The sequence below is a fragment of the Miscanthus floridulus genome, chromosome 19 (assembly GCF_019320115.1).
Source record: "Miscanthus floridulus cultivar M001 chromosome 19, ASM1932011v1, whole genome shotgun sequence".
In the NCBI taxonomy this organism is placed as follows: domain Eukaryota; kingdom Viridiplantae; phylum Streptophyta; class Magnoliopsida; order Poales; family Poaceae; genus Miscanthus; species Miscanthus floridulus.
In genome coordinates this window covers 91,388,328-91,408,408 of record NC_089598.1, presented here as the reverse complement: position 1 = coordinate 91,408,408, position 20,081 = coordinate 91,388,328, and the positions used below count along the sequence as shown (strand labels likewise).

Genomic DNA, 20,081 nt, shown 5'->3' with positions numbered 1-20,081 from the left:
CTGTCCGCATACCAATTTGTATCAACACCATACGCTCCTGCTGGTCGCCCACGGTACTGATTGTCTTCCTCATAGCGAAAATAACATTGATTTGCTTCATGATTTGTCTTCTTGCAGATTTGACAGGGCGCCTTTTTTGTGACTTGCGAGCTATTGCCTTGATTATTGTTGGTGTAACTCTGATTTTTGTTGCTGTTCTGTCCATTGCGCGATGAATTGAACCAGCCTCCACCACGTCGACCACCAGAACGACCACGGTTGCCACGACCGCGGGATGCCATGTTAGCTGAAGACTGGAACTGATCGGTCCCTTGATACATCTCGAGCCGAAGATCGTACTCCATGAGTAGAGAATATAATTCAGAGAGTGAAAGATCTCCTGATCGGCCCATCATAGAAGAAACAAAAGGGTGATAATCAAAGTCTAAACCATTAAGTAGATGAGCAACCACCTCATCATCCCCGATGGTGACGCCAGCTGACGCGAGCTCATCCTTGATGTTCTGCATCTTGTTGAAATAGGTTGTCGTAGTGAGGCTGCCCTTCTTGGTGGTGGCCAATTGCATGCGCAGATTTGTAACCCGCGCTCTTGATTGTGCTGCAAACATAGCCCCTAGCGCCTTCCATGCCTGCGCAGAGGTTGTTGCAGTCGTGATCCCGGCGAGGACCTCCTTGGAGACCGAATTCACCAGGTAGCTGAGTAGCTGTTGATCTTTTTTTACCCATGAGTCATGCTCTGGATTGGGAATCTCCTTCTTCTTGCCGTCGACTTCAGCTTCAAGGACTTGTCGCGGCTCGGGGATGGTTCCATCCAGAAAACCAAGGGCCTTGGCGCCACGGACAGCGGGCAGGAACTGCGTCTTCCACAGAACGAAGTTATCCCGTGTCAGTTTGTCAGATACCGGATGTCCAAAAGGAGAGGACGGGTGTCCTTCGCCATGAGCGGAGGATGAAGACATCTTGTCGCGGGAGGAGCGTCACGAGCAGGGATCGCGGCCCTCTTGTCGCGAGATTTTCAGATCGCGGGGAGGAGCGTTACGAGCAGGTCGCAGCCCCCTTGTCGCGAGAATTCTAGGAAGAGGCGGCTCTGATAACCATGAAAGATTATAGAGTAACTATGGTTGCCTAACTCGGCTCACCATAGGTTGCATGTTTATATATAGAACAAGAATTACAGATATAGATAGTTCTAAACTGGGACTCCTAACTTTGAGTTCTATTCTATCTATAGTAAGTTACAGGAGTCCATCTATCCATGAAACATGTTCGGTTACAGGAGTCCTAATGTAACACGTTTACAATCTCTAACAGAGCAACCATGTTGGAAGGACGGGATTGAACTAAGGGCCGGGAGGGGAGGCGAGGAGCATTGGGGAGGTGGCAAGGGACACAGATGCGTAAGGAATAAGGACTAATCTACCAAGTTTCATGACATCCCGAGTGGGCAAGAACTCAAACCCAACTGTAATTGGACGACCCACATCATGCACTCAATGAATTGGATGGCTAGCACATAAGGGACAACATATGTTGATTTTAATTGGGCTTGGCCTATTTTTACTCAATTAAAATCAAATAAATCCTAAGACCCATATTAAATGCTAGGGTGTATTAAAGTCTTAGTCCCATATGACATTTTGACTAAAGGTTGACTCAACTTAAATAGGTGATATTTGTGCGCACACACATGTTGTGAAGTTGAGAGGCGAAAGGCATGCCACAAGTGAGTCGTGCCATGCCATGGCGTGAGCATGATGTGCAGAGGCTCGGGCCAGCCCGCCTGGCCCGGCATGGTACGGGGTGGGCTGGTTTTGCCACTTGGGCCATTTGATGGTGCCTATTACAAGCTCATCAAAGGAGCCATTACCAGTGTAGTATAGTTATTCCTGTGTGAGAGTAATATGCTATGGTTATTATTGTCCGTTACTTAGAGAATATAGCGAAAGAAAGTCATTCTCACTTCCTAGGAAGTCAAAGAGTTTCAACATTGACCAAATATATATAAGAAAAATATTAATATTTATGGTATATAATTAGTATCATTAGATGAATAATGGAAAATGTTTTCATAATATTAACTTACTTGGAGATACAAATATTTCTGATATTTTCTACAAACCTAGTCAAACTTATAAAATTTGATTTGGATTAGTGAGTGATTCACATATGTTACTCTTGGTGTTTGCCAACACCATGGTACCTTTGTAGCGGTGTCTTGCAAGGCCATTCAAAGGGTATTATGGTGTGGCCACACTTTGTGAGCGATCTGCAATGGACTGCACCAGAGTGGCAGATTTATACTAGAGAAATTGGTCGCGGTAGATATTTAGGATTACATGTAATAAAACACTACAGTTGCTGGCTCCATAGCTCAGAGCAACACTAATTGGTGGTCAAACCAAGAAACGATGCTCCCCCACCCCGCCCAAAAAAAACAAGAAACGATGCAATAGTGGCCGGCCTACCACAATCAGTTTGTAGTAAGAAACAACTCACCTACATTAATTACAGTCATCAGTTTTGTCACAAAGTGAATCTAAATTTGACTGCGCAATAGAGCTATAGAAGACTGACGTACTGTGCCACAACACAGCCATCCGCTAACTAAATAATTGGGCTAATAAAGTTTGGTCAAGTTAAGAAACCGGGTGAAGCACCAATAAGAGTAGCAACAGCTAGTTTGTCACCACTAGTCTGATGATCTACTCCTCACCTAAATTACCCTTTCCATATCATGAGAATCCTAGTAGCTGGGGTTCCTAGCCCATGATCTACTGCTCTGTACAGCTAGGATACATCCTTAATCCCACCCTTTGTGCAAAGAACATATATTTGGTTTACACCTTATAGTCTATCGAATGAATACAATTGTATTATCCAACCATATGTAATTTTGAGAAAATCTAGCCAGCACATGAATGCGAGGAATGAACTTGCTATATGGCAGATCAAAATCAAGGTCCAGGTTCATATTCAATCATGCATGCAAGAGGCACTATGAAATAACAATGTAATTAGTAATTTTTTTTAGAAAAAGCGAACAGTTCTGCCTCTGATACTGCACACACAACCAATTCTTTCAAAGTTTTCAGCTTATTGATCGTTAATCAATAAATGAAAGGAAAGAGTACACAAGAGGAAGCAAAAACTCTATGGTAAAGTCTATTATTGCTTCTTCAACCATTATTGACACAAGCAAAGACATTAGAGTAATTAGTATGATGTTTCTAGATAATTTTATGAATAACTAATATAATATAAATGTATATTAGAGTTGAGAATTACTCAAGTTGGTGATTCAAGTAATAGAAGACATGCCTTACCACTCATATAAAGGTATTGTGAGTCAATGTTTGTATGATGCTACTCACGGTCAGGCTAAGCTACATTGAGACCCTTCTGTTTTGACATTTCAGCAGTTGTGTACTCTCATCTTACATATTCATGGTCAATTCAAGACAGAATTGGTGCCATACCACATCACAAATTTAATCTTTTGGATTATGATTCTTTTCCAACTGTATATGTATTTGGTGGACTAGTGCAGTTCAGTCAATAGGCTAAAACAACAGCAATATATAGAACTAAGATGAACAAGCTTCTTTTGGTGTTTTCTTCTTTCTTTTGTGTTCTTTGGTCCTTGTCCTCTTTGGTAAGCCCGGCGCTTACCATTGTAGGGGTAGCTTGTAATGTTTCTCTACTTCCTCTTAATAAAATAAAAGGCGAATTTTAGACACAGGTATATCAGTATATGCAACTGCATGCATGCTACTTCACATATAGTTCTATTGGTCATCATATGTTGCTGGTTTGCAGATACACATGTGAAACAAGCAGCATCTTATATACTACCATGGACAAAAAAAATAAGACTGTAAATTTATAAAGTGATTAAGAGTACATTTATAAAAAAAAATAATGAAGTGTAAGAGTGCATGTATGGATACAATAGTACTTTTTCGTCTCTAATGACAAGAAGCCAGCCATCCTGGGCTACTGATTTTTAATAAATTAAATGGCCTAGCTTGAAATAAAAAAAACTAGCATCCCATGGAGAAAAATAGAACTATTTGATACGAAATTAGCTTGCATGGTCTTAAATTCAGTTCTTAATATTCTAAGACAACCAATTCCATACACTTGAAACTGCACACAAACTACGGTTGTGCATTCTCATGTAATGGTTTCATTGTCTGCAAATACCGTATACTCCACTAGCTAACATGGAGAGCAAATTGTTGTAAATCTTGGTTACATGCTAGAATTATCTCAATTTCATAAGACACAGTGGTTAGCGAAAATAAAAACCAACCAAGTTGTATATTCTACAAATCGGCACCTCATTTTCCCGAAAGAGAGACTCAGATGACAGTACTTGAAAGCAAGCAATCCATTCTGTGTACTCAACAACAGATGCTAACAAATGGGCTTCTCTCATGAAATGGTCTTTCTATGCTCAAATAACTTAATTTCTAGCCATGTTTTGGGTAAAACGAGTGAACTTTTAAACGAAATGTTGCAACATATCAACATCCAAAGCTCCAACATAACTTCGTCCATCAAAATTCAGTAAACACTTTCCCCAAAAAAAAATTCAGTAAACACATGCAACCACTGTAACAAGCTACAATCTACTAATTTATATTGAACCATAGAACTTTATATATCCTCAGAGATAGCATTAGAGCTCATGCCAGTTAGCTAGTAGAAAGAAAAGGGTCTGTGCATGCATACCTTGGTCAAGTAAAATTTGCAAATGATGTTCCCCATTAATTCATGATGCTCAAATCCATATCCTGGGAAAGAAGACGACGACGATGGAAGCAGCAACAGCACATGAGTCACTGAGGATTCAAGAATAGGCGAATAGCCATGGACCACAAGAAATGCATTGTGAATAGGTAGGTCACTCACTGTGAAGTGAAGCCATGAAACCAATGAAACAAAAGGGCAATGACTCTTACCAACAACCCTCTTCATCAGTAACGAGCAGCAGCGTTGTTCTCTCTACCCCTGCGTACGTGCATCTGAGAGGTCGAGGAAGAGAGGCGAGGATATGTTATGAGTAGTAGAGAGAGGAGATGAAAATTCGTGCAGAGGGGGGCAGCCCAAACCATGAATGAAAAGACCAAATGTGTGGACGGTGCGTAGAGAGAGACAAGAAGAAGAAGGTACTCACTCCAACCTTAGATGCAAACCAGATCTGGCAGAAGCAAGTCGAGTCCAGGGTCTTTGCCAAATTTGGGTCATCACATGGTGCCCTCCACGCTCCATTTTTGAGCCAACAGAAGCTTATTAATTAGCACCGGCGGCGCAACAACCACCTGGATCGCCATGGCCGCAGGAGGAGGACCTATCAAGAACTCGAGACGAAGAACCCGAGCAAGCAAGAGCAGAAACAGCGCGAGCTAGCTAGAATAATGGCTACAGTGTCAAAGACGACATGCGCACCATGAGAAAGAAAGGAGAGGGAGAGGGAGAGGGAGAGGGAGAGAGTGAGAAATGATGCGGTCTTTGTTCTGTTAAATCCTTACAGTGCCGCAGTGTACTGTCGGCATGTCATGATTCAGCTCCCAAGGTGAGGTGAGGCAGCAAGACCGGAGTGTGAGGAAGTGGGAGAGAAGAAAATCTTGCATCAGGAGCATGCAAGCAAAAAATAAACGGCAAATAAAACTAGTAGTACCAATCATTTTTCAGTGTACCACAAAACCTACCACGAACTGGCTCCTTCCTTGGAAGTGATTTTTAGTGTACTGCGAAACCTACCACATGAGAGGCGTGGAAGTACTCTTGGCTTGGCTGCTCCTGCTCCTGCTCCTCTCTATGGGCGGGCGGCCTCATCCTCTTCCTCGGTAGTAGCCCCCGACAGCCTGACCGAAAGGAATCAAATTGAGAGAGAAAAAATATGGGAAATCTAGAAGATAATGAGGCGACATGTCCTTGGTGCCTGCAAAAGCCGTCGTCCCCTCGCAGCATGCGTGTCGTCCATCTCTGCGACTGCGCATCCTGGCACAGTTTCCACCGCGCGAGCGCGTGGCGTCTCAGCGTCTGCCGCCCCACTAGCACCAGTAGCCACACAGCAGCTGCTGCCCAGATCAGAGCAACAAGCCTCGGCGGCGTCGGCCCAGGACGAAGAGAGGCTGACAGAAAGAGAAGCGAGCACGCGACGGGGACGGCATGCGCTCCATGCCGGCCGCCGCGCCGGGTGCTCGCTCTCTTCTGTCAATCTCTTCAGGGCCTAATCCACCGCTGCTATTTCCTATTTCTGCAACTAAATACAGTACAGTACGTACGAGTAATAAACACACAATCAAAACATGGAGCAGTTCGTCGTCTTGGATAGGAGACCGATCGAATCCATCGGCCGTTCTTCTTGGATCCGGTGATGAGCGGCGGCGGCCGTACTTGGAGCAGGAGGAGGAAGCTAGAACGGAGAGAGTGGGTGTGGGTGATGGCCTGCCGGCTGGATGGGACGGGGGCTTGTACCTGGGCTTAAGGCAGTACTACGCTGAGCTTGAAGGGGGTGAGGCCGCTCCGAGATTATTTATTAAGCACGTAGTACGCTGACTGGATCAGCAGCAGAATCAGCGGGAGATTGGATCAGCAGCAGAATCAGCGGGAGATTGGGGCATGCAATGGACGGCTTGCTAATCAATCTGACACACTAAAAGGGTGTTTTGTTGCCCCTCCTAAAATTTTAATCGTTGTCCCATCAAATGTTTAAATATATGCATGGAGTATTAAATATAGATTAATTATAAAATTAATTACATAATTTGTGACTAATTTGCAAGACGAATCTTTTGAGTCTAATTAGTCCATGATTTGATAATATTTTGCTACAGTAAACATGTGTTCATGACGAATTAATTATGTTTAAAAAATCGTCTCGTGAAGTACTGACGGATTATGTAATTTATTTTTTATTAGTATTCGAACACCCCATGCAATATCCTCTCAACACACTTTCTATATTTTAGTAGCCGGATTCAAACATCCTGCCACCATCCATCCATCCCCCGAGGACAGAAAGCCGCCCGCCAGCCCAGTGCTCCAAGGACGGCGAGGGGGGGTGCATCGTCCTCTCGACCTGAGCCGATGACGTTTCGGCCGTTGGTTTGCCTGCCGTCGCTTGTGCTTGTGGCATCGAACTGCGTTCATGCGGCACGTCGGCCTCGGCCATGTTGTTCTCAGTCACTGCTGTAAGCCACTGTGATTCCTCACCATTGGACTTTTCGAAAACTCATCACCATTGGTCTAAGAGAGCATTTTTAAGGGATCCGCTAGCTGTATTTCAACTGTATTTCTGGTGCCTGAAATTTTTCATCTAATCAGACAATGACTCTCATTCATTGGATCTAAATCAGATGGCTCTGGAGCTTCTTCCTTGATTTCTTTTGTTCGGTTGTCAAGTGCAGTGATGAAGCCAGCGGTGGGGCTAGGGGGACCGATCCTGGGAACGTGGAGCTTCCCTAAGCCTTTTTTTTAAATTTTATGCATATATGTATTAGATAGGAGGGGCTAAGGTTAAGAGAATATAAAAAAGCCTATATTCTTTTATTCAACCTCTCCTAAATTTTTTTCTGGCTTCGTCACTGGTCAAGTGCCTTTGGTTTTGCGTTTTCAAGCACCAGCACTCTAGGCAGCGTGCATTTTTAATGTTATGGGAGTACTTTCTTTCTTCTTGTCAAATCTGATACTATTTCATCAATAAATATGCACTATTATAATAATTTTATCACCACCGATTTTGCTCGTATTAATCGTTGATTTTATAATCTTATGATAAGAAGCCAATAACCTTGTCAAGAAAAAAAAAACTCTATCCTAGACAGTAGTTACCGTTGTCGCCCTCACCCACTGCCTAGATCCGCCGTCTGGAGAGGGGAGTGGATCGCCACCACGCCAGGAGAGGGGTGGCCCCTCACCACCATCATGCCAGGAGAGGATAAATCTGAGCCGGCGGGCCACACTGCGTATCGCTAAGGATAGACTCAAGAGGTCGTTGCGCCACCAGGGAGGGGAGCAAAGAGGGCAGTGTCCGGTGAGAGAGAGAGTTGGCCGAGGGAGTGCACATGGGTAGGAGTAAGAGATGGAGCCAGGAGAGTGTGTGTGAAGGAGAGAGAGAGAGTGGGCTAGGGTTTGTGATCACTTATATACTCTTGACCGGCTTTTATGGTTAGTTTATGCTTGAACCAACGACGGAAACCAATCCAGCAAATTGACGTATATAATTATTTTCATCGCGGATTTGTAATGAACCAGCAGTGATGATGTATCATTGTTGATTTTAATACAACCGATGGTGAAAATTGCATTGTAAAAATGGTTTATATAGTAGTGGTACACCTTGATACAATTTTTTGGCACTTATAAATGTTTGCACATGTTGTTCTCTCTCCGTGCACTAATGTACGGACTTCTAGGATTTATATGACTAGTTAAACATGATACAAAAAGGACTCAACTACCTCTTGTTAAAGCTAGGTACCCGGATTCTGATTGATCCACTAAATCGAAATTATCTTAGCATATCAGTGCAATTGAAAGGCTTCCTGCTAGAGGATACAGAGAAGTTCTTATATGTACTAGGTCCCTTCTTAGACATAGGCTCTGTTCGCTTGTCTTATGAGCCGTACTGTTTCAGCGAAGGAATAGTATTTTTCTTTCACAACAAATCAGCGAACAGTACTTTCAGCCATGACTTTTCAGCGAAGCGAACAGGGTCATAGCTAGCTCTTTACAGCTTCTGCTTTACCTGATATTTTATCATCCATTTATAGAGACGGGCTGAATAGCGATTGAGCCGCCTCTGTAGATAGATTGTTACACAAGGTTCTATCAAGGCGGCTCTCGATTGAGCCGCTTCAATAATAAAAGTGGTCACGTTTCTATACATACTTTTTGTGGTAGTGATATATTGTAGCAGGCACTGTTTATAAACCTATTTTTCTCTCTTTTCTTCGAAACAACTAAAATCTGAGTGAAGCTACTTTTTAGGCTCTCTTTGTGCAGCTCACAGTGGTTTCCGTCTCTCCCATCATATCGTCTCTCACGTGTGCAACGGGACGAGCGGACGAGCCAGGCCTAGAGAACCCAGGGGTCAGGATCAGGTTAGTACTGTAGAGCACGGGAAGGTTCGTCATCGTTTTTCAGTTACTATAATAAGGCCTCGTTTAAAGGTAGGTATAAAGTTTTGGGTATTATATCGGGTGTCAAATAAATGTCGCATGTGGTGTTTAAATACTAATAAAAAAATAAATTATAGAATCCGTTGGTAATCCTCGAGATGAATTTATTAAGCCTAATTAATCCGTTATTAGCACATGTGTTACTGTAGCATAACATTACCAAATTATGAACTAATTAGGCTTAAAATATTCGTCTAGCGAATTAGTCACAAACTGTGCAACTAGTTAGTTTTTAGTCTATATTTAATACTCCATGCATATGTCAAACATTCGATGCGATAGGAAGTAAATTTTAGAGAGAAACTAAACAAGGCCTAATTTAATTAGTGCAGCATTATACAGCAATCGTGGCTCCGTTCGCTTCGCTGAAAAAACAAGCCGAAACACTCTTCCGGCTGATTTGTTGTGAGAGAAAAATATTATTTCGGCTGAAAAAATAAACTAAAAAAGACGGATTATAAGAGAAGCGAACAGGGCCGATATGGCGATCCCACATTGGATGGGAGCTGGGAGGCCCTCTGCATGCGCCAACCCTCGGGCATGTAAAATCTTTACTATTTTTCTAAATTTAATTAAATATATAATAAAAACTAATGTTTATATTTTTTATTAATTAATGTCAATAGATTAATTATGACATTTTTATAATAATTTATTTGGAGATATAAAGGTAGATATTTTTTTATAAAGTTAGTAAAACTTAGAAAAATTAACGTTTCAAGAATGAGATGCTCTAAGATCTTGTTTAAAAGAGCTCTAGCTATGTAAAAACAGCTCCAGAGCACCAACTTCACAATAGAGAAACACTACTCTAAATTTGATGGTCTACCAACATAGACAAAGGGGAGTAAGAGTTTTGTTGGGGACCGAATAACGGGGTATCCAAAGAGGAGGAGCTAATAACCATCAAACGTTGATGTTTCCGAACAGACAAGAACGCAACTACACTTCTTGCCCAAACGACCGAAGGTTGGCTCCGCCTCGCCCGACCCCCGAGGGCTAGACTCCGTCTTGCCCGACGTCTGGGGGCGGACTCCGCCTCGCCCGACGTCCGAGGGCTGGCTCTGCCTCGCCCGACGTCAATGCGCTGCTCCTTCATAACTGCGCGTGCAGATAGAGCAGGGCACTCAAGTCAACCACAATACCGTGGACCATACCCTGCACACCTGCAGGAGAGTACCATCGGGATATGACCAGACGGGCGCTTTAAGCCCTTTTAGGCATGTCAGAGCCCAAACAATGTTGTGGGCTCCGACATTTGTCCTATAGTGTTATGGGCGCCGGCATTTGCCCTCGGACACGAATCCTGACGGAAACATACGACAACCGCTACGATCCAAGAGAAAACTCATGTCATCTACAGTAACAACGTGGGGGCCTCTACGCCATCTGCTCCTCATAGGGTCGCGGCTCGTCACCCTGGCGCGCCGCGACGCCCGTCAGAGCGGGATGGGACGTGACCACTTGATGGACAAAGTCAAAGCATGGCCCTATCAGGATCACCGAACGTGCTATCCCTGGCACCGTCTGCCGTGTTAGCAGGGCAGGCTCAAAGGAAAAGGAAGACCCGGCACCTTTGAAGGACCTTCTTTGCCTCTGGTTTTTCTTCTTTCTCCCGTATGTAATCCCTGCTCCCTTTTGATCTATAAAAGGGAGGGCAGGGCACCCCACTAAGGGGACGGATCAATTCAACATACCACGCATCAGCTGACACATAGCTGAGCAGCACCCAAGCTCTCAACGCCCTTTCAACCTTTCCATCAAAGACTTGGGACATGTCCCTCTCTTGATCGTTTGTACCCCCTACTATGAACCTTTCAGGGCTAATAATACGAGCAGCAGCAGTAAACTGGACGTAGGGACATTCTACTATGAAGCCAGATAGGGGACCTTTGCGCGTTCCGACGTTAACACTAGGCCACGGTTGGCTAGCCACAGAATTAGCTGGGTCCCGGGTGCACACGTGCTCTTTGGAGACCTAGACTTCATTATCACGGTGGGAAGAGAGTTGGCGTTGGCTCACGTCGCCATCCAACCTCTCCCCTCCATCGGCCTCAACTACGAGAGGCTTGAGCGTCGGCTTGGTTTCTCCCTAGGACCCCAGCTGTCCAGGGAAGACCAGCGTCGTGTCACCTTTTCTAACACCAATGAAATGGTGCGGCTTGTCGGAGGAGAACCTCTCTCTCTAGAACACCACATACGGAGCACCCCGATAGTGCTTCCATTCGGTCTTCGCAACACTGCGGCGACCGTTAGCCACCTTATGGCACGACGTATGGTCCTGCCGCCCGTGAACAACGAGTTCTTGGGGGTGATCGAACATGTCACGGAATCTCTCCACAACCTCCTCATAAAGGAGCCGGGGTCGTCCTCTGGCACTGACTCCAGCAGGGGGAGTCATCACCCCTCCTAGGAATGCTTCATGACGGGTACCCCCGAGGGACACATCAAAAGTGTCTCTGAGGAGGAGGCTACCTCGGTGAACAACCTCGGCGACGAGGCCGAGGGGGAGACAGCGGCCCCACCTCGTATGAGGGTGGAGCGGCTGAAAGCCCGACACCAAGAGATCGAGGAAGCACGACTCTAGCTTGTGCGGGAATGCACAGAGCTCGATCGAGAGATTGAGCGTCAAGGAGATGGTGGGCGTGCACGAGCCATGGCCCACGACGTGTATCGGAGGATCATTGCCGATGATGAAACCCTTCCTCGCTTCGCCCGTGCAAGCCAGAACATCACTGCTGCAGTGGCCCTGCTCCATGGCCTTCCAGAGGCCGCGACGCCCGAGGACCGTCGTGCCCACCATGAGATTCGCACACTACTCGAGTGTGCGGCAGCGTAGTAGGCAGAAAGTTTGTTGTCTCGGCGACGCGAGGTCGACGTTAGCCAATGCACGCTCTCCGAGCGGCCCGACAAGGACGCGTCGGTCCACCAGGTACCGCAGGGCGGCAGGCAGCGCACCGTGGTCCAGGTACATCAGCATCTCGGCTGCAACTGCGACGCACGTAGCACCCTCGACGCCCATAGACGTACCTACGATGACACGAGGGAAGGAGCCCGCCGCGGCTATCATCCTCGTCGTGACGGACGCTACGACAGCGGCGAGGACCAAAGCCCGAGTCCTAGCCTCCTGGGCCCTCAGGTCTTTGGTCGTCACATCCTCAACGCTGCTTTCCTGCCAAGGTACCGACCACCGACCAATATCCCAAAGTACTCTAGGGAGACAAACCCCAGATTATGGCTCGAAGACTATTGGCTTGCCTGCCAAGCCGGTGGTGCGGATAATGGCGACTTCATTATCCGCAACCTTCCACTATTCTTAGCTGATTTGGCACGAGCGTGGTTGGAACACCTATCGTCCAATACAATCCGGAGTTGGGCAGACCTGACGGAGATCTTTGTGGGGAACTTCTAGGGCACATACAAGTGCCCTAGGAACCCATGGGACCTCAAAAACTGTCGTTAGAAGGCCGGTGAGACCCTCTGTGGGTACATCTGGCGCTTCTCCCGGCAGTGCAACGAGCTACCTAACGTCGCCGATACCAACATAATAGGAGCTTTCCTATCCAGGACTACCTACGAGTCTTTGGTTCATAAGCTGGGACGCAAGGGCTCGCGAACCTACAAGGAACTCCTAGACATCGCCACCAGCCATGCCTTAGGAGAAGAAGCGGTCGGAGTGATCTTCGATCGTCTCGAGGGCAAGGCAAGGCGGGACAAGGGTGCCAGCGAAGGCGCCTCCAATCATTCTGTCAAAAGGAAGAATAAGAAGCAATAGCGCGAGGACTCGCTCATGGCCGCTGCTGACCGCAAGGGTGGTCGGAAGCCCACGGAGGGCACTCCGAACCACTTCAAAAAACTACTCAAGGGGCCATTCTCGAACCATGCTTTCCCAGTGAAGCATCTGTACAAGGACTACAGCCTCATGCGGTGGTTCTTGTCCAAAGGTTCCAACAAAGGGGAGCGTGGAAAGGACCCGACCCCCACCGCGGACGATGCCGAGGAGAAGGACAATGGCTTTTCGACACGAATGGTTGCCTCATGATCTTTGGAGGATCGGCGGTCTATGACCAAACGCTGTCAGAAAGTCACACGTCGTGAGGTCTATACGACCAAATCGGCCACACTTGCCTTCCTCCGGTGGTCAGAGTCCACCATAACATTCGATCAGACTGACCATCCGGAGAGCGTCCCACATCCAGGGAGATATCCGCTCATGGTCGACCTGATCGTCGATCTGAAGTGGCTCACCAAAGTACTAATGGATGAAGGCAGTGGCCTCAACATCATGTACGCCAAGACGCTCAATGAAATGGGCATCGACCGGACATGCCTCCGCCCAACCCGAGCACCTTTCCATGGCATCGTGCTTAGAAAGCAGGCCATGCCACTTGGGCAGATCGATCTACCCATTACCTTCGAGGATCCATTCAATTATAGGACGAAAACACTCACCTTCGAGGTGGTTGGGTTCCCCGGAACCTTCCACGCCTCCTGGGACATCCATGCTACGCGAAGTTCATGGCCATCCCCAACTATACATACCTCAAGCTAAAAATACCAGGCCCCAGCAGGGTCATCACCATTGGCACCTCCTTCTAGCGTGCCTATGAGTGCGAGGTCGAGTGTTACGGTCATGCCGCAGCAATCGTCGCCTCCGGAGAGCTCATCGTCATCAAGAGGGAGGTCACCGAAGAAGCGCCCGACACCAAGAAGTCGACTGGGTCCTTCGAGCCAGCAGAAGGCTCTAAGGAAGTCCTCATAGATCCTGACAGCTCCGAGGGCAAAATGGTGCGCATTGGTACCATGCTTTCCTCTAAATAGGAAAGCACGCACGTCGACTTCCTCCGCGGAAACAAAGACATCTTTGCGTGGAAACTCTTGGATATATCAGGCATTCTGAGGGAAGTCACCGAGCATACCTTGAAGATCCGCCTAGGCTCCAAGCTGGTGAAGCAACGCCTGCGTCGCTTTGACAAGGTGAAACATAGGACCATCGGCGAAGAGATAGCAAAACTTTTGGCAGCCGGGTTCATCGAGGAAGTATACCACCTAGAGTGGTTAGCCAATCCCGTTCTTGTACAAAAGAAGAGTGGGAAATGGAGGATGTGTGTTGACTATACGGGTCTCAACAAGGCGTGCCCAAAGGATACGTTTCCTTTGTCGTGCATAGACCAAATAGTCACTCTACCTCGGGGTGCAAAACCCTCTGCTTCCTTGATGCGTACTCTAGGTACCATCAAATTGCGATGAAAGAGTCCAACCAGCTCGCAACATCATTCATCACCCCCTTTGGATTGTTCTGCTACGTCACAATGCCGTTTGGTCCGAAGAATGCTGGGGCTACATACCAGCGTTGTATGCTCAAGGGTTTTGGGGACCTCATCGGGCAGACCGTTGAGGCCTACGTGGATGACATCGTGGTTAAAACCAAATAGGCTGACCACCTTGTAGCCGATCTTGAGCAGACCTTTGCCAAACTCTGAGCAAACAGCATCAAACTCAATCCCGAGAAGTGTGTTTTTGGGGTCCCGAGGGGCATGCTGCTTGGTTTCATCGTCTCTGAGCGTGGCATCGAGGCCAACCTAGAGAAGATATCAGCCATTACAAGGATGGGTTTGATTTAGGATATAAAGGGGGTGCAGCGAGTTACAGGGTGCCTCACCACACTTAGCCACTTCATCTCATGCCTCGGCAAATGAGGTCTCCCCCTTTATCAACTTCTGAAGAAGGCTGATCACTTCGAATGGATGTCTGAGGCCTAGGAAGCACTTGACATGATTAAACAGCTCCTGACAAAGGCCCCAATCCTAGTTCCTCCCACCGAGGGAGAACACATTCTGCTCTACATTATGGCCACCACACAGGTGGTTAGCGCTGCCCTGGTAGTGGAGCGGGAAGAAAAGGGGCATGCCTTCAAAGTACAGTGCCCTATGTACTTCGTCAGTGAGGTCTTATCTGACTCAAAGACCCACTATCCCTAGATCTAGAAGCTCTTGTACACTATCCTCATCACAAAGAGGAAGCTACACCACTACTTCGAGTCACACCCAGTAACAGTTGTGACATCCTTCCCCCTCGGTGAGGTCATGCAAAGCCAAGATGCCACGGGGAGAACCATGAAATGGGCACTTGAGTTGATGGATAAAGGCATTTCGTATGCCCCTCGAACGGCGATCAAGTCCTAGGTGTTAGCTGATTTCATCGCAGAGTGGACCGAGGTCCAAATGCCGCCGACGGTCGTCGATCAAGAGTACTGGACGATGTACTTCGATGGATCGCTAATGAAGAAGGTCACCGGCGCAGGGCTGGTCTTCATGTCGCCCCTTGGGGTACGCATGAGGTACATGGTTCGTCTCTATTTCCCCTCATCCAATAATGTGGCTGAGTATGAAGCACTCATCAATGACCTACGCATTGCCATCGAGTTGGGCATCCGACGCCTCGATGTCTGGGGCGACTCCCAACTGGTTGTCGACCAAGTCATGAAAGAGTCAAGCTATCACAACGCCAAGATGGCTGCATACTACCGAGAAGTCCAACGGCTGGAGGACAAATTCAACGGATTCGAACTGAATCACATCCCGAGGCACCTCAACGAGGCGGCCAACATGCTTGTGAAGGCAGCATCCAGCCAAGAGTCAGTGCCAACAGGTGTCTTCGCCAATGACCAACACAAACCCTTGGTGCACTACGAAGGGTCAAAACAGGTCAATGATGGTCTGCCCAATCCAGCCTCGGGGGCTAACCAACCGACGGCTCCGTCCAGGCCCGAGGTCATGGAACTTGAAGAAGATCCAGCGATAGAGCCTGACCCTTTGGTTGACTAGAGAACATTCTACCTCAACAACCTACTCTATGATGCACTGCCAATAGATAAGGCAGAGGCTCGATGGCTCGCAAGCCACGCCAAGCCCTTCGTTCTTGTGGAGGGTGAACTCTACAAACGAAGCCACACCGGGATCCTACAGTGCTGCATCCCCATTGAGCAAGGGAAGCGTTTGCTGAGCGATATCCATGGTGGGGTGTATGGTCACCACACTGCGCCTAGAACCTTGGTTGGAAACGCATTCCGATAGGGTTTCTACTGGCCCACTATAGTAGCCAACGCTGAGCAGATCATGCGCACATCTGAAGGGTGTTAGTACTACGCTCGGTAAACTCACCTCCTAGCCTAGGCACTCTAGATGATCTCCATCCCATGGCCCTTTGTGGTCTGGGGGCTCGATCTGATTGGACCTCTTAAGAAGGCACCCAGAGGATACACCCACTTACTTATTACCATAGACAAGTTCACAAAATGGATAGAAGCCGATCTTCGTGATCAAGTCTGGGCAAGCCGTACTGTTCTTCCTCGACATCGTCCATCGCTTTGGAGTCTTGAACTCCATCATCATAGACAATGGTACGCAGTTCACTGAAAAAAGTTCCTTCGATTCTACGATGAATGCCACATCCGGGTCGATTGGGCCACCGTCGCGCACCCCCGAACGAATGGGCAGGTCAAGCGTGCAAACGGCATGGTCCTATAGGGCCTCAAGCCCAGGATCTTCAACCGGCTGAACAAGTTTGGTGCACGGTGGGTCGCCGAGCTCCCCTCGATACTCTGGAGCCTAAGGACAACTTCCAGTCGAGCCACCAGCTACACGCCCTTCTTCATGGTCTACGGTTCCAAGGTCATCCTCCTAACCGACCTCGACTATGGAGCGCCAAGGATCAGGGCATATGATGAACATGGAGTCGAGACATCCCACGAGGACGCCATCAACTAGCTAGACAAAGCACGTGACATCGCCCTCCTCCACTCGACCAAGTACCAACAGACATTGCGACGGTACCACAGCCAACGGGTGCGGGGCCAAGCCTTCAATGTTGGAGACCTGGTCTTTCATCTCGTACAACAAGGACTGCCACAAGCTCTCCCTACCCTAGGAGGGGCCGTACATCATCGCGAAAGTACTCTGGCCAGACGCCTACAAGCTAAAAACCATCGACGGCGAAGTCTTCACCAATGCCTGGAACATCGAGCATGTACGTTGTTTTTACCCCTAAATAAACACATGCTTTCTCTTATCAGTTTTGTTATCAAAATACTTGATCTTTCATGACATCCGACCCCTACAAACATCAAAGGGTTGGACCTCACTCGAGGACTGATGTGAGCTCGTTTATCCGACAAATATTCTTTGCGCATGCCCTCCCTTTTTCATGTTAATTCCTAAAAGATTAATTTATGGAACAATTCTTGAGTATAACTAGTAGGACTGCGGGAAACCCATGCCTCGACGGCTATGGTCTCTTTGCTCACTAGCGTGATCAGAATTGGCTCGCCCGCACTGTGAGTTTTTGCAACCTTAACCATGGAAAGGGTCGGGATGCGCTAAACCTTTTTTACACAAAAAAGGGGAGAACAAATAAGAAGCTATTTGCTATAACGAAATATTGAAAGCTTGTCCATCTGTTACAAGTTTTGCCACCTGGCTTCCCTGCTTAACTAAATTCCTGCGCGGGATGTCCGCATCCTTTACAATTCCTAAGTATAACTGGTAGGACTGCGGGAAACCCATGCCCCGACGGCTACGGTCTCTTTGCTCACCAGCGTGATTAGAATTGGCTCACCCGCACTGTGAGTTTTTGCAACCTTAACCTTAAAAAGGGTTGGGATGCGCTAAACCTTTTTTACACAAAAAAGGGGAGAACAAATAAGAAGCTATTTGCTGTAACGAAATATTGAAAGCTTGTCCATTTGTTACAAGTTTTGCCATCTGGCTTCCCTACTTAACTAAATTCCTACGCGGGATGTCCGCATCCTTTATATCCACAGGGAATTTTTGTTTTAGCAGGTAGCCCGAATCGACCGAACGGCACAACGATTGCCAGGAAATGGATGGGACAAGCTTCCCCTTCCAAAGTGATTTCATCACGAAAAGGGACTGATGTATTCATGAATACAAAAAGTTGTTCACATGGGGGCTCCCCCATAACTTAAATGGTTACATTTACTGACCACTTCTACTCTAAATACAACTGCGACCATCGTGCCACGCTCTACAATACCGAGGTACCCAAAGAGGAGGAGCTAATAACCATCAAACGTTGATGCTTCTAAACAAACAAGAACACAACTACACTTCTTGCCCAAATGACCGAAGGTTGGCTCCGCCTCGTCCGACCCCCGAGGGCTAAACTCTGTCTCGCCCGATGTTTGGGGGCGGACTTCGCCTCACCCGATGTTCGAGGGCTGGCTCCGCCTCGCCCGACCCCCGAGGGCTAGACTCCGCCTCACGTGAAGTCTGGGAGCAGGCTCCGCCTTGCCCGACGACTAAGGGCTGGCTCCACCTCGCCTGATGTCCAGGGGTAGGCTCCGCCTCTCCCGACGTCTGTGCGCTTCTCCTTCATAACTGCGCACGTAGATAGAGCGGGCCACTCAAGTCAACCGTAATACCGAGGACCATACCCTACACACCTATAGGAGAGTACCAAAAGGATATGACCAGATGGGCGCTTTAAGCTCTTCCAGGCATGTCAGAGCCCAAATAGTGTTGTGGGCGCTGGCATTTGTCCTACAATGTTATGGGCGTCGGCATTTGCCCTTGGACATGAATCCTAACGGAAACATACGACAACTGCTACGATCCAAGAGGAAACTCATGTCATCTATAGTAATGAACGTGGGGGCCTCTATGCCATCTGCTCCCCGTATGGTCATGGCTCGTCACCCTAGCACGCCGCGCCGCCCATCGGAGCAAGATGGGACATGACCACTTGCTGAACGAAGCCAGAGCACGGCGCTAATAGGATCACCGAACATGCTACCCCTGGCATCGTCTGTCGTGTCAGTAGGGCAGGCTCAAAGGAAAAGGAAGACCCAGCACCTTCGAAGGACCTTCTTTGCCTCTGGTTTTTCTTCTTTCTCCCATCTGTAATCCCTACTCCCTCTTGATCTATAAAAGAGAGGGCAGGGCACCCCACTAAGGGGATGGATCAATTCAACACACCACGCATCACCTAACACATAGCTAAGCAGCATCCAAGCTCTCAGCGCCCTTTCAACCTTTCCATCAGAGACTTGGGACCTATCTCTCTCTCAACCATTTGTACCCCCTACTATGAACCTTTTAGTGCTAATAACATGAGCAGCAGTAGCAAACTAGACGTAGGGACATTTTGCCCGAACTAATATAAACCTTGTGTATTTTAGCACACCATCCAGGCCCAACGTGCAACAAAATATAAATTTAGTAGTTGGTGTTTACTCGAAACACCGACAAGTTTAAACATCATGGGATAGAGATAGTTGCATGTGTAGATGATAGGATGACACCATCAAGAGTTCTAAGGCTAAGATGTGTCAGGAGAATATAGGATGGCACAACTAAAGAGTGAATGTACATCTATAATGTGAAGGTAAGTTATGGCAAGAAGAGATGTTGATATAATTATTGGATGATGGCCTAAATTCTAAGGTAGGATGGCTAAAATAGTTTCAAATATCAATTAGTGCACTATTCCATCACACCTCCTATTCTTCAAACGCCTGAAATATTCTCCAATGAATTTAGAACATAGAAGAATAATGTCAACGGTAGTGACCATCCATCATAAATCATCAACATAACTTGAATAAATGCATAAAAATGATCACCAACATAGGCTTAGGGGTTAAACTGATAATTTCCATGAGTTTTGGTGAGTCTATGTTTTCAGCAGGGTTTATCTAGAAACCTGTCAAGGAGGATCAAATCGTCAAAGTAAATCACGCTTATCCATAGCGAAAACTTCCCCAGAAGGTTCCAGAAGACTCAAGAATACACCACACCGAAGCGGAGGCCGAGGCACCGCCAGGTGGGGCCGGTAGGCCGTCCGGCCCCTGGGGCCCACCTATCAGCCCCT

General features: G+C 47.3%; 1 non-coding gene across 1 annotated transcript; it reads right to left on the bottom strand.

Moving 5' to 3' along the window:
• Positions 1 to 331: 331 nt before the first annotated feature.
• LOC136530135 (small nucleolar RNA Z247) lies at positions 332 to 470 on the bottom strand. Its single transcript, XR_010777630.1, has one exon. It is a non-coding gene; the product is annotated as a small nucleolar RNA Z247 (small nucleolar RNA).
• Between the last annotated feature and the right edge of the window lie 19,611 nt (positions 471 to 20,081).